We start from the raw sequence: 15776 nt of genomic DNA on the forward strand, positions 1-15776 counted from the left end.
AACATATGTTAAAAACAAAAAAAAAGAAAATTTGACTTTCAAATGCAAGATTCAAGAGAAGCATAAAAAAGGTAAACAGGAAAGAGAAATCATAAAGTTTTGATAAGGTTAAATTACTTACATTCCCATATGGGAAGCGGATATGTGTAACTTCTAAGAACTTTAACATTTCTAGGGTAGGTAGAAGAAGTACACAATACCGATGAACTTCTCCAGGCAATCAGATTTTGACATAATTACCCACAAGCCCTCATAATTGAAAATATAAAAGATTAAAATTAATTGAATACTAAATAATCTAATTCTAAAGAATGACTGAGTCAAAGAATAAATCATAGAAACAAGCAATAATTTTGTTAAAGAGAATGACAACAATGAGACAACATGTCAAAATTTATGGGATACAGCCAAAGCAGTACTTCAGAGAAATTTTATATCTCTAAACACTTAAATCAATAAAACAAAGAGCAGATCAATGAATTGAGTATGCAACTTAAAAAAAATAGAAAAAGAACAAATTAAGAACAAATTAAAAATCTCTAATCAAACACCAAATTGAAAATCCTGAAAAATCAAAGATGAGATTACTAAAATTGAACAAAAGAAAGCCATTCAACTAATCAATAAAAATAGGAGCTGCTTTTATGATAAAATAAAACAGATAAACCTTTAGTTCATTTGATTTAAAAAAAAAAACAAAAAGAATACCAAACTACCAGCATTAAAAATGAAAAGGATGAGTTTGCCACCAGTGAATATGAAATTAAAGCAGAAGCTATTATTAGGAGCCCTTTTGCCCAACTGTATGCCAATAAATCTAACAATCTAAGTAAAATGGGTGAATGTTTACAAAAATATATATTACCCAGATTAACAAAAGAGGAAATAGAGTATTTAAATAACCCTATATTAGAAAAAGAAATTGAACAAGCATTCAATGAGCTCCCTAAGAAAAAATTTCCAGGACCAGGACCAGAATTCACAAGCAAATTCTACCAAAGATTTAAAGAACAATTAAGTCCAGTACTATAAAAATTATTTGGAAAATTAGGCAAAAAATGGAGTCCTACCAAATTCTTTTTATGACACAAATATGGTGCTGATAACTAAACCAGAAAAAAAAAACAGAGAAATAAAACTATAGACTAAATTCCCTAATGAATATTGATACAAAAACTTTAAATAAAATACTAGCAAGAAGATGACAGCAATATATCACAAAAATAAAACACTATGACCATGTGGGATTTGTACCAGGAATGTAGGACTGGTTCAATATTAGGAAAACTATCAGAGTAATTGATCATATCAATAACAAAAAAAAATTATTTTATCAATATACACAGAAAAAAACTTTTGGCAAAATATGGCACTCATTCCTATTAAAAACACTAGAAAGTATAAGAATAAATGCAGCTATCATTCAAATGATAAGTAGTATCTATCGAAAACCATGAGCAGGCATTATCTACAATGGAAATAAACAAAAAATCTTCCCAATAAGATTAGGGTGAAGCAAAGATGACCATTATCACCACTATTATTCAATATTGTACTAGATATGCTACCTATAGCAATGACAAGAAAAAAGAAATTGAAGGAATTACAATAGGCAAAGAGGAAACACAACTATTGTCCTTTGCATATATCATGATAGTATACTTAGTCCTAGAAAATCAACTTAAAAGCTAGTTGAAAAAATTAACAATGTCAGCAAAGTTGCAAGATATGAGACAAACCCACATAAATCATCAGCATTTCTATAAATAATAACAAAATCCAGCAGCAAGAAACAAAAAGAGAAATTCTATTTAAAATAACTGCAAACAATATAAAATACTTGGGAGTCTACCTGCCAAATAAACTCAGGAACCATATGAACACAATTACAAAACACTTTTCATATAAATAATCAGGTCTAAAGAATTGTAAAATATTAATTGCTCATGAGTAGGCCAAGCCAATATGATAAATATGATCATTCTACCTAAATTAATATATTTATTCAGTGCCATACCAATCAAACTATCAAAAAAGTCATTTTATAGAGCTAGAAAAAACAATAATAAAATTCATCTGGAAGAACAAAAGATCAAGACTATCAAGGGAATCAATAAAAAAAAAATGTGAAGAAGTGTGGCCTGGCAGTACCAGATCTCACTGTATTACAAAGCAATAATCATCAAGATAATCTGGCACTGGCTAAGAAATAGAGTGTTGGATCAGCAGAATTGATTAGATACATAATACACAGTAGTAAATGACCATAGTAATCTAGTGTTTGATAAACCCAAAGTCCTACCTTTGGGGACAAAAACTCACTACTTGACAAAAATTGCTGGGATACCTGCAAAGCAATTTGGCTTAAATGAAGTAGAGACCAACATCTCACATCATATATCAAGAAAAGGTCAAAATGGATACATGATTTAGATATAAAGGGTAATGCCCTAAGCAAATTACAGGAGCATGGAATAGTTTACTCGCCAGATCTATGAACAAGGGGAAAATTTATGATTGTACAAGAGATAGAGAGCATTCTGGAATATAATTCTGGTTACATTAAATTAAGAAGTGTTTTTTATTTGTTTGTTTGTTTGTTTTTACAAACAAAATCAATGCAGCCAAGATTTGAAGGAAAGCTGGAAACTTGGGGAAATTTTTACAGCAAGTTTCTCTGATAAAGGCCTCACTTCCCAAACATATAGAGAACTGGGTTAAATTTACAAGAATACCATTCCCTGATTTATAAATGGCAAGATGTGGCAGTTTTCAGATGAAAAAATTGAAGCTGTCTGTAGTCCTACGAAAAAATGCTTTAAATCACTATTGATTAGAAAAATGCAAATTAAAAGAACTCTGAGGTACCACCTCACACCTATCAGATTGGCTAATATGACAGAAAAGGAAAATAACAAATGTTGGAGAGGATGTGGGAAAATTGGGACACTAATGCATTGTTGGTAGAGTTGCAAATTGATCCAACCATTCTGGAGAGCAACTTGGAATGATGCCCAAATGGTATAAAATTGACCCAGAAATATCACTATTAGGTCTATATCCCAAAGAAATGTTTTTTAAAAAGGAAAAACTTTATATGTACAAAATTATTTATAGCAGCTTTTTACAAAGAATTGGAAATTAAGAGGATGCCCATCAATTGGGATACGACTGAACAAGTTGTGGTATGCCATTGTGATGGAATACTATTGTACTATAAGAAATGATAAACAGGACGCTTTCAGAAAAATAAATGCAAAGTAAAGTGAGTGGAACCAGGAGTACATTGTACATAATAATAGCAATATTGAAATGATGATTAACTGTGAATGATTTAGCTATTCTCAGCAACACAAATGATCAAGGCAATCCCAAAGTAATCATGATGAAAAATGCTATTCACCTCCAAAGAAAGAAGTGGTGAAGTTTGAATACAGATCAAAGCATTATCTTTAGTTTATTTTTCTTATGGGGTTGGGTTTGGGTTTTTGGCTTTTGGGGGGTGTTTGTTTTGGTCTTTGTTTTCTTTCACAACATGACTGATATGAAAATGTTTTCTGTGACTACACATACATAATCTATATCAATTTTCTTGCCTTCTCAACTGGAGGAAGAGAATTTGGAATTCAATTATTAGAAAAAGTGTTAAAAATTCATTCAAGTAATTGGAAAAATAATTTTTTTAAATAACAGAGAGAAGTCAGTTGTCAGGTGACACACATAGATGTTCTCATCAGTTTCTATCACCACTGGAGACAATTAATGTGAGTATATATGAACCAGCATCAGAGATGTCTATTATAATGGTGACCTGATATGATCCAGCCATTTTTTTAACCTCACTAAGAGGTATTATTGCATAGTAGGAACTCCAATATCACTGCTATAGTGCTCTTACCAAATCATATGAAGGTAGGTATCCCTTCAGTGTCTGGGACCCCTCTCTCAATTGGCCTATTGTGGGATTTTGTGTCCCCTCCACTTTTGTACTGGCACACAGAAAACATACCAAGACTTAGTCTTCCCAGGAGTGTTGGGTAAAACTCTTGCTCTTGTAGCTAGTGATCTATGGATACCAAAAAAGGAATAGTTTAACCTTTCTGTTTGATCAAATAGCTAGAGGTAATGGCCAGGAATAAGAACTGGACCCATGTAAGCTAATTAAATTCTTATCTGGGAGTAAAAACATGAGGAAAATGTTTTGTTTATTTGTTTCAGGGGTAGAGTGAGGAGAGGGATAGAAAGCTGAATAAAATATGATCCCTGCCCACAGTTAGTTTAATAATTTCACATATGATATGGTTCCTAACTTCTTAACCATCTTGACTATTATCCTCTAGATGAATGCTTCTTACTCTTCAAATCCTCATTTCTAACCTAGCTACCCTACTTTGGGGGTTCTCTACTTTTTCCACCATGCCCCAGGATTAGGAAAACCTCATCATCTTGCAAGATCTCATCAGTCTTGGTATTCTATCTCATCACTACCCTCCACCCCACTGAATGGAGGGTAGAGCCATGAGCTTCAAAAAAAAAGTCAGAATGAGGCAAATAGGTGGCACAGTAGATAGAGTGCCTGATCTAGAGACAAGAAAACATGAGTTCAAATCTGGCCTCTGACATTTTACTAGTCGTGTGAAACTGGACAAGTCATTTAACCCTCTTTGCCTCAATTTCCTCATCTATAAAATGAACTGGAGAGGGAAATGGCAAACCACTCCAGTGTCTTTGCCAAGAAAACCCCAAACTGGGTCATGAAGAGCCAGGCAAGACTGCACAACAACAACAGCTTGGAATATCTAATTTCTCACTTGCTGCACTACTTAAGTAATTCCCAGATTTCACTATGCCCTCACATCAAGTATTTTTCAAGCCTTCTCTGTTCGCTTTTGTGTGTCATCTGCCTCCATTAGATGATAAGCTCCTTGAGGGCAGAGACTGTCTTTTTTCACAGTTGTATCTTCAGCACTTATCACTGTACCTGTCTCATAGTAAACATTTAATGAATGATTATTGATGGACATACTAATAACCTAAGGCCCAGAGACCCTGAAAATATCTGCGGATAGATTTTTTTTTTGGGGGGGGAATCTTATGAACTTGGTTGGGGGAAAAATTATATCTTTGTTACAATATATTATAATTGGATTCCTTACTTATTTTATCTTATGTAATTAGAAAAGGTTAATCTTAAAAGGTGTCCATCAGATTACTGAAGAGGTCCATGACACAAAGAGGGTTAAGAATCCTGACTCTAGAGTACAAATTTGCTTATGTTCTTCAAAGTGTGGTCCCCAGGACTATTACAAAATATCCTAGCTATGTTCTTACCAGTGAAGAATACAGTGTGACCATGAATTACCATTGAAGAATATGGCATAAAAAATTGATCAACAAACTCTTATTAAGCCAGGTACAATGTTAAGTGCTGGGGTACCAAAAACAAAACAAAGTAAAACAAAAGGAAAACCAAAAAATGGCCCTGCCCTCAAAGAATTTACACACTAATGAAGGAAATAACATGTAAATAAATAGATGCACATATGATACCTACAGAGTAGAAAGAAAGTAACTTTTGAGAAGATCCATGTGTCTAGGGAGACTGGGAAAGCTTCCTGCAGAAGGTAGCATTTGTCTAATATTTCATTAGCTTTTTTTTCAGAAATCACTTCCTTCTTTTGGTTTATATTAAATTTCCTTCCAAACTTCAATAAATTTGCTTTCTCACTGATATGGGAATTCTCTCTAACAATGCAAGTCGCAACTGATCCATACCTGCCCATCATGTGCAACTCTTGTCTGTAATGTCCTATGAAGTTTACCTTGGGGGTCTGCCTGAAATGTAGGAAGCTTTCTCCTCATTCTCTTGATGTCTCAATGATACCAATGGAGCTAGTGAGCTGTCCATCAATTATCCCTATTTCTCACAATATGACTGGCCATCCCTTTTTTTCTCTCATACATTTATTTGATAATATCCTTTATGCTACTTCTGAATAATTCTTCACTCATGATGTATTGCAGGCTGCTCAGCCCACCATAAGCCTCTCCAAAGCTCTTTCAATAGTCCTTAACTTCAAAGACTACAGAATTGTGTGGTTTGTTGCCTGAAAAAAAATATTAGTTTAAAAAAATCAGTCACATCAATTGGGGAATGGCTGAATATATAATGATACACAAATGTGAAAGAATATTATTGTGCTGTAAGACATGATGAAAGACATGGTTTCAGAGACATCTAGGAAGATTTATATGAACTGATACAAGGAGGAGAGCAGAACCAGGAGAACAATTTATATAACAAAAGCAATATTGTAAAGACTATAAACTCTAAAAGATTTAGGAACTCTGATAAACACAAAGACCAGCTACAATTCCAAATGATTCATGATGAAACATGTTATCCACTTCCAGACAGAGAAGTGATGGACTCAAAGTGCAGATCAAAGCATATTTACCTGTTTTGTACTTATATATATATATATATATATAACTAAGGTGTGACTTTGTTTTACATGATCATACATATTTGTAATGAGCTTTATTTTTCTTGTCTTCTCAACTGGTGGGGAGAAGGAGAGAATTTAGAACTGAAAATTTTTAAAAATTGAATTTTTAAATTTTGATCAATCAAATCCCTCAGGTCTTTTTCACATGGATTGTTTTTTCAGCCACACCTCTACCATCCTGTAATTTATTCTTTGACTTTAAATGTAGTACTATATGTTTATTCCTGTTGAATATTATTTTGTTCCATTCAATCCAGTTGAGGTAATTGGGAACTTGATTCTGTCATCCACTGAATTTGCTATGCAACGCCCCCCCCGAACTTTGTGTCATTCATTTGAAAATATGAATAACCTTTTGGTTCCAAACATCTGACTTACAAATGATCTGTATATATAAAAGTGGATGCCAATGCTAAACACACCTCCAGAGTCTCTGCTCTCTTTCTGCTTGGGCCTTCAGTGTACAGGAGCTAAAGCTACATACCCTAAGCTCTATCACCCTAGAAAAAAAGATTAAGAATCTTAAGCCAATCTCCCTTTTCTCCTGATGAAACCCTGACTCTATGCATGGAGTCCCCACTTTGGGAATTAAATCAAAAAGTTGTGAGGGGAGGAGGAAACTGTATCCCTGCTATAGAGTAGGGTTTGACAGTCTCCCACCACTGCAGCAATGGTGTTCCCAATGTCTTCAGTTCAAATTTGGAGTGAATTTTCCTGCAGAATTTTTAAGTGCTATTTAGATTCTACACTACAATTAGTAGTATAATTCAGCTGTTTTAATATTTAATTTAATATTTCCTTTCCAGGAGGCTTAGCAAAACTAGTCTGAACTTACAACATTGTTTCTCTAGGAAAATACATTTATAACTTCAAACACTCAAGAGATTCAAACTTGGAACACAACTGGTTTGTATACTGGAGACTGTCTGCATTTTATCCTGGTGATGTTACTATTGACTTTTCATTTCTAAGCACAAGATAGATATGTCTATTATTAAGGGCACCGGTGTTCTTATTCTAATTGGCACCACCAGGAGAGACATAGCTAAAAACTTCTAATGAATTCGTAATCTCTTTGGGAAGCCATTTTTCTTAAGTAAAAGTCTATAAATCAATCTATTTTAGACCTTATATAATATTTACTATTCAGTAGGGTTTTTCAATTCTTGCTAGTTTTTTTTAATATAATAAGGATATTTTTCCTTAAAACAAGAATTTTAACTATGCAAGATTTGGACTTACGTGTAAATTTATTTTCACTACTTCAGAGCAATTTTAAATAAATCACCACAGCAGGAAAAAATAATTAGTTTTCTCTCTAATTTGATATCTTGCTTTTATCTGGGATTTGGAATCTAAAAACAGCTGGAGTCTCTTCACTATACTAAATATTCTTTATCTATAAGGGCTACATCAAAATTTTATATTTCAAAGTACCCTTCATCTAATAAATGTCCAATTCTTTTTTTTAGGCAATTGGGGTTAAGTGACTTGCCCAAGGTCACACAGCTAGTAAGTGTCAAGTGTCTGGTCTGAGACCAGATTTGAACTCAGGTCCTCCTGACTTCGGGGCTGGTGCTCTATCCACTGTGCCACCTAGCTAAGTGTCCAATTTTGTTCATTCAACAAATACTTAAGTGTCTGTATTATCTGTATAGTCACACAATTGACTAAAATATGTGTAAAAATACAAGGTCCCATTGTAATTATTATTTGCTAACTATTAAAAATTTTTTGAATTGGTAGAACAAACTGCTGCTTTAAAGACTTTCCTCCAACAATGTGTCTTCCATGAATTTGTCTAAATCATAAAAAATTCCTCAAAAGATGCAATCATAGAAATAACTTTAGTGAAGCATAAAGCAGGAAGACATATGTTTGCTGCTGTCAGGGAAGATAGCCAGTATGGAGTCCAAATGGAAGAAGAAATCTTTGTAGAGTGTGAAGTCATTCTAATTTGTGGATAGCATTGCACTGACTGAATCAAGCCCTGGAACATTATAAAGCTGCTAAAATAAGATCCACAATTAATCATAACAGTGTACCCTAATTATCCACATGGGAAAAACCCATATCATAGATACACATTTCAGATAATCAAAGAGTTGGGTCAAAAAATAAATAAGAGAAGAAACTGGGCATTTGGGAAATAATATGGGGCTTTTGATGATCCCAAGATTCTCCCTGAAATGCTCACCCATCTTTTACACACCAGTATCTTCTGGTAACTATATGTAGTTATAAGTCATGGATTACTAAACTCTGAAGCACTAAAATTTGCAGGGCCGGCCAAGGGTGACAAAAAGACACATAGCAGAAATGAGTAGGCTGCTGCATATTTTCAAGCAGCAGAAGCAACAAAATGGATGTCATGAGAGAGAAATATGACTGGAAAAGGCAGTGGGACTTTTTTGAGATTTCATTTCTACTTGACACAATACTAGAAATGCTGACCATAGCAATAAAATAAGAAATTGAGCAAATAACCTTGGGTAAAGAAGAAACAACATTACTTACAAAATTTTACTTTTATAATAGTATGGCCTAAAGAGTTAACTAGAAAATTAATTGAAATGATAACTTCAGCAAACTTGCAGGATATAAGATGAATCAACAACATTTCTATATAGTACCAATAAAACCCAGCAGAAGAGAAGGAGAAATTCCATTTAAAATTACTAGAGAATGTGTAAAATACTTGAGAACTTATCCCTCAAGATATACACAAGAACTATATAAATATAACTACAAAGAACTATTTGCAGAAATAAAAACAGAATTAAATAACTGGAAAAATATTAATTGCTCATGAGTGGGATAAGCCAATAGAATTAAAATGACAATACAATCTAAATTAATTTGCATATTCAATGCCATGCCAATCAAACTATCAAAGGACTACTATATAGAATAAGAAAAAATAATAATGAAATTCATATGAAGGGGAAAAGGTAGAGAATCCTAGAAAAAATAATGAAAAGAAATGGGAACAAAGGTGGCATAGCAGTGCTGGATATTAAACTATATCATGAAGTAGTAATTATTAAAATAATTTGGTACTGGTTAAAAAAAGAGATTGATCAGTAGAACAGATTAAGTATACAACATATTGAAGCAAATGCTTCTGTTATTTTTTAATAAACACAAAGACCCCAACTACTGGGATAAGCACTCACTATTTGATGAAAATAGCTAGGAAAATTGGACAGCAGTATAGAAAGAATTAGAGCTAGACCAACATCTCACACCATATACAAAGACATGTTCCAAATAGGTAGGTGAACTAGATTTAAAAGGTCATGTCATAAATAAATTAATGAAACATGAAAAACAATGCCTAGCAGATCTATGAATAGTAGAAAGTTTATGACCAAACAATGAATAGAGAGGATCACAAAAGATAAAATGGATAATTTTGATTCTATAAAACTTAAAAGTTTTTGCATAAATAAATCTAATAAAGTTAAGATTAAGAGAGAAGCAATTAACAGGAGAAAATCTTTTTAGTAAATCTCTCTGATAAAGATCTCATTTGTAACATATATAGGGAACGGATTCAAATTTATACGAAAAATAGCCATTCCTCAATTGATAAATGGTTCAAGGATCTGGACAGTTTTCAAGGGAAAAAATTCAGTTATTTACAACTATATGTAAAAATGCTTCACATTACCATTAATTAGTGAAATCCAAATTAAAGCAATTCTGAATTCCATCTCATACCCATCAGAGTGGCAAAGATAACAAAAAATATCAAAATGATATGATATGATAGGTATTGGATGGACTGCAGATAAGCCGGCACATTGATACACTGCTGATGGACGTATGGGTATAACCATTCTGGAAAATAATTTGGAATTATACACAAAAAGTTAGTAAATAGTGCTAATGTACCCTTTGACCCATTTATACCACTTATTGGCCTACACCCAAAAGAGATCAAAGAAGAAAAGATCCTTTATCTACCAAAAAATAAATATTTGTAATAGCGATTTTTGCAGGGACAAAAAAAAATCCTGAAAACTTAGGGAGGTATCCATCAATTAAGAAATAGATGAATAAGCTATGATGCACAAATGAGATGGAGTACTATCATGCCATAAGAAATTAGGAAATAGATAATTTCAAAAAAAATGGAAAAACATACAAATTGATGTACTGTTTGCACTATGTTGGCCTCCCTCTAAATGGAGGGTGGAGAACTTCCATTTAAGCAGGTCCTCCAGACTAGCCATGTCTTCATTTCCCATTGGACTGTACTACTTTGGACTTTATTATTCCAGGTACCTTCCTTTCCTCTCCCCGATCCCCTTTTCAGTTTCCTTTTATATGTTGTCTTCTCCCATTAGATTGTAAGGTTTTTGAGAGCAGGAACTGCTTTTCTTTTTCATATTTGTATCCCCAGTGCTTACACAGTGCATGGTGCAAAGTAGGCAGACTGTGTTAGCATTAAGACCATTTTGCCGGAAACAGCTGAGCTGTCCTGTGTCATCCTTTGAACAGTGTGTAGGAGAAAGCACTAATTGGAATATTTAAAGAGAAAGAAGGGCTATTACCAGCTACCTGTTCATAACTAGGCTTGGTAGCCCCTGTGTCTTTAGGCAATTTAAATTGCTTGTAAGGCAATAATCAGGCTCAAGTGAGCCTCCAGACCTTGGAACAGATGCTGCTGCAATGGTTTCTCTGAAAAGAAATTGTACTGACATGGGTCTTTTGTCCCTTTCCCACAGCCCTGATTGACAGAAAGGCAGCCTGAGAAGAGTGTGCTGTTTTCCTTGCCATAGGCATCTGACATCCTGTGGCAGTTTTTGGAATGATCCCTAACAGTAAGAGGCAAAGGGGGTTAGGGGGAGGGTTAATCTAATAACAGCATAGACTGTGATGAGAGGTACTTTCAAAAAGATGCATTTCTGATGCTGCATATGTCTGAGATTCTGCCCCCTCACCCTGAGTATGCTTAAAAGCCAAGATTTAATATCTATTATTATAACAGAGAACTTAGAAGATTTTTTAAGTACTCAGTAGGGCAACTTGGAAAGACCTCTGCAAGACCACTGAACCACTCCACCACAAGCATACACACACTATAGCCCCAACAAGTAAGTACTTATAAAGAACTCTCTAACTGCAAACTCATCCACCTTTGGGCAAACTCACTCAGGTAAATGAACAAAAAAAAAAAACAGACATACTTGACCCTTTCCAGAAAAATTGAACCAAAATTTCCCCCTGTATTCAGACTTGAGTAGCTTTCTAATCACAGCCACCCTGCTCAGTTCTCCTCACCTAGGCTTTTTCTGGCATCTCGCCTTAGTCCACACTTGGTACGTACACAAACACATTACAAACAGCTCAAAAGTCACAGTGGACATTTGCAACACAGCCCACACCCAGATTTTATTAGGCATGGGCAGCTCCCCTGTGTCCAAGTTAGTCTCTCTCTCTCTCTCTCTCTTACCCTAAGTCCTCAGAGCCCATCATAGTTTCCAGATGTCCTGTTAATGGAAGGAAAAGGACAATTTTGCTTCACATTCCCTGAATACTTCAAGTTTTAGGGGCCTGGCCAGGCATTCAGACCCTGTCTATAGACTAGAAACTGCTAAGAAAGGTAAAGCAGTCAAAAATGAAATACCACAGCCTGGAGACAAGTTGCCCAAAGGATGAAATTCAATGGTATCTACTGCATCCTAAGCCTTCAGAACAATTTTGTTTATTTAAACTTTTTTTTTCCATTGAACTGTTTCTGAATCAGTCCAAAATGTTTTAACAAGCAAAAAAAAATCACTTAACAAGCCGACTTCCTCATTTTAAGATGATCAGTTACCTACTCATGTCTTCCACATCAATTCATCTGGTTAAAGTCACCTCACTGTTTCTTGAATTTTGTGTAATGGTGAGATGAATTCATATGAAAATGTCATAACAAGGTACCTGATTTTGTTATATGTTTTTGTTTGTTTTAAAGAATGGCAGAGTAGATAGAATGCTGGTTTTAAAATCAGTAAGACCTGGATTCAAATGCTGTCTTTAACACATACTATGTGATTATAGGTAATACAAGTCAACAAGCACTTATTTATAAAGCACTTACTTTGTTTCAGGCACTGTGTGAAGGACTGAGAAAATAAATAGAAGTAAAAAGAAAGCCACTCTTTGCCCTTGAACAGCTTACATTTTAATGGGGGGAAACAACCCCATAAAAGAAAACTGGGAGAAATGGAGGGCACAATCTCTAGAAGACCTGGTGGAGGAAGAATTCTAGGAAGTCAGGAGCTAAGAGAGGAAGGGCAGAAAGGAATGAGGGAGTGAACATGGTTAGCCTGGGGCCCTTTCCTTAAAATGGAGGTCCCAGGAGGAAATAGCCAATCAAAGGAAGGGGGCAACAAGGACAGAGGTATCTGTCAGGATGAGAAGGCTACAGGGAAAAGTCACTTAACACCTTGCTGCCCTGGACAACTATCTAAGACTAAAAGTTACAAATGAGTTGGAGCAATATCAGTGAAATTGTGGATCTGGATAGATTAGATAGATAGATAGATAGATAGATAGATAGATAGATAGATAGATAGATAGATAGATAGATAGATAGATAGATAGATGATAGATAGATGATAGATAGATAGATAGATAGATAGATAGATAGATAGATAGATAGATAGATAGATAGATGGATGGACAGATGGGTGGATGCATGGATGCATGGATGGATGGATACAGAGATACAGACATAAATATAGAAATCTATAAATTGACAGATAAATACACATATAGAGATATGGAGATGGATAGATACAGAGATAAATAGATATATAGAGAGACAGGAAGACAAACATATATCTACATATAGAAGCAGATATTTTATGTTGCATGTATGCATGTATACATAAAATTCCAATACAAATAAACTTTTTCTTTGTTTTGGGAAGTTCTGGGAGAAGTAAAAGATAGGTCCATTTTCACAATGCAAATCATGAAATCTCTTCTCCTAGGTTTATGAATAAATCAGTTTTATTTCTACACTTAGAAGTACCTAACAAAAAGAATAATCAAAACCTGTGGCTTTGGACAAGGCCAAATTACAACACTACTCATAAATCCAGTGTGCTCCTAGTGGAAAATCTGTAAAAATCTTTGTGTTTTTCCTCTGCGTTTCCTAGTGATCTTTATTAGTGTAGTTGGATAACATGATTGTACATCCCTACATATTTCTACTCAAAACTGACCTGTGCTTACTGGATTAGAAGCAGTCTTTCTCCCTTACTATTCCTGACAGCCTGGAAGGGATCTAATTAGAGTGGAATACTAGGTACTGCACAGATTAGGTATTCAGCCAATCAGATTTGCTATTGACATGGTGGTTATTGCCACTTATACTCATTTCTGGCAGTATTGTTAGGAATTAAATCATGGCATTAGAAAGCCCTGCTTGGCTAAGAAAACCTAATAGGTCATCATTTTGTGTCCTGACCCCCAGACAAGTGGCAGGTGGAACAGGCAACGTCGGCTCCCAAATGCCAAGAGCTGGATGCTCAGCCTACTAGATGGGTGTTTATGGGGGTTTTTTTGAGGTTTTTAAAAAAAAAAATCCATCATGCCATATGCTGCCAGGCTCGTATGCAAATAGACAAAATTACAAATAATAAAAAAGAACCAACTGTTTTAGAGGTTGGCTATTTACTGTCAGCACTGCCATCTATGTAGTAGGTCAGCTAATGAAAGGAGTCTAGGGTGCCCAGTGTTATCAACCTGAAGAGGTAAGCACCATCAAATTCAAGCTTCATTCAAACCATGTTCAACCTCCACCCAGGGGTAATTGGGTGCCAAGTGTCTATTTGGCTGGGAAGGACAGTAGCCTTGCCTTCCAGCTGGCCTGAAGGTTGGGTTAGCTTTCCTAATACTCGGTGCAGCTGAGACCCATTGTCCACTGATTTGGTAAGAGAGAAAAGGTTAAGTCCTATTTCAATTGGGTTGAGTTAGTGTTCCTGGATTTGTCAGATTCAAGCACTTCAGATGTCGGACAGATTTAGTAATAGAAGAGATCATTTAATGCCATTCGCTATTTTAAATCACAAGAGAATCAGCTTTTGCAGCCTGTTTGCAAACACCTAACCTTTCAATATGAAACAGGCTAAAATCTCTCAAAGCACTCTGAAATTGTAGAAATGGTATTCACTTCTGATTTCTCTTGGTATTAGAGCCAATTATTATCAAGTTTCCCAGACTATTCAAATACAGAATTTCACACACCCCCTAGTTAAATTCACACATTTATTTTCCATTTTGAATAATAGTTTTTAAAATCCTACAGCAACCAAAACCACTATTGTAGAGTTGATATGTATTCATACCTCCATGTGTGCAAAATATAAAATTATTCCATTTTTTAAATGTTGTGCTAACATTCATTTGCACCTCGAACAGGTCATTGGGAAAACCTGATTTGCACCTTTTTAAAGGAAATTTTAAACGAGTCACACTAGATGAATATGGAAGGCTCTGCAGTTTAAAGAACTGTCAAAATACTAGTCATCAGAAAAAAAACCATAAATACACATGTGTGGGTGCTCTGAGAAGGTTGTGATGACAGTCTCTTGTTACATTGACTGCACACAGCACAGAACTCGTAGATGATTATGTTATCACAGGCAACAAGCCAAGTACTTTGCAGGTATCTGCATTAGGCAAGAATGCATGATGATATACTTCCATTTCCTTTACCTTGTCAGGAAAATCAGCTGTTTCTTGGATTCATCAATCTGGCTGGTTTTGCCTCCTGGTTAATTTAACAACTGGAATATAGAAAAAAAAAAAGAGGCAAGCCTGTTAAGATGATCAAGGACTTGCATTTGCTGTCAGGAAGTGGTTCTTCTCAGACAGGCTGAGGGGCAAATCATCTTGACAGGTGGAAACTGTTTGCCTCCCACAAACTGCCAGAAATGCTCCATACCAAAGCTTGACCATAGCTCAGCTTTAAAAGCAAGAATAATGTGATGATCCTTCTTCGTTAGCACAAGCATCCTGCTTATGAACATGTTTGGCTATTCCTCACAAAAGAAGGATTTTAAGAATCAGGTAGATGCCAGAACACTGCCTTTCATGTTTCATTTAACAAGGTGTTAAGACTCTGGGGACTCCAAAAGGGAAAGCCAAGATCGAATGTCACTGCCATTATAATTTTCAATTTCACATCTGTATTAATGGTCTTGATTTTTAAGCAGGAGCATCACTAAATGGGAGCAGGTTCAGTCATAAATGTCATTTCCT

Source organism: Phascolarctos cinereus, unplaced genomic scaffold, assembly GCF_003287225.1.
Source record: "Phascolarctos cinereus isolate Bilbo 61053 unplaced genomic scaffold, phaCin_HiC Scaffold_726;HRSCAF=1367, whole genome shotgun sequence".
NCBI lineage: Eukaryota > Metazoa > Chordata > Mammalia > Diprotodontia > Phascolarctidae > Phascolarctos > Phascolarctos cinereus.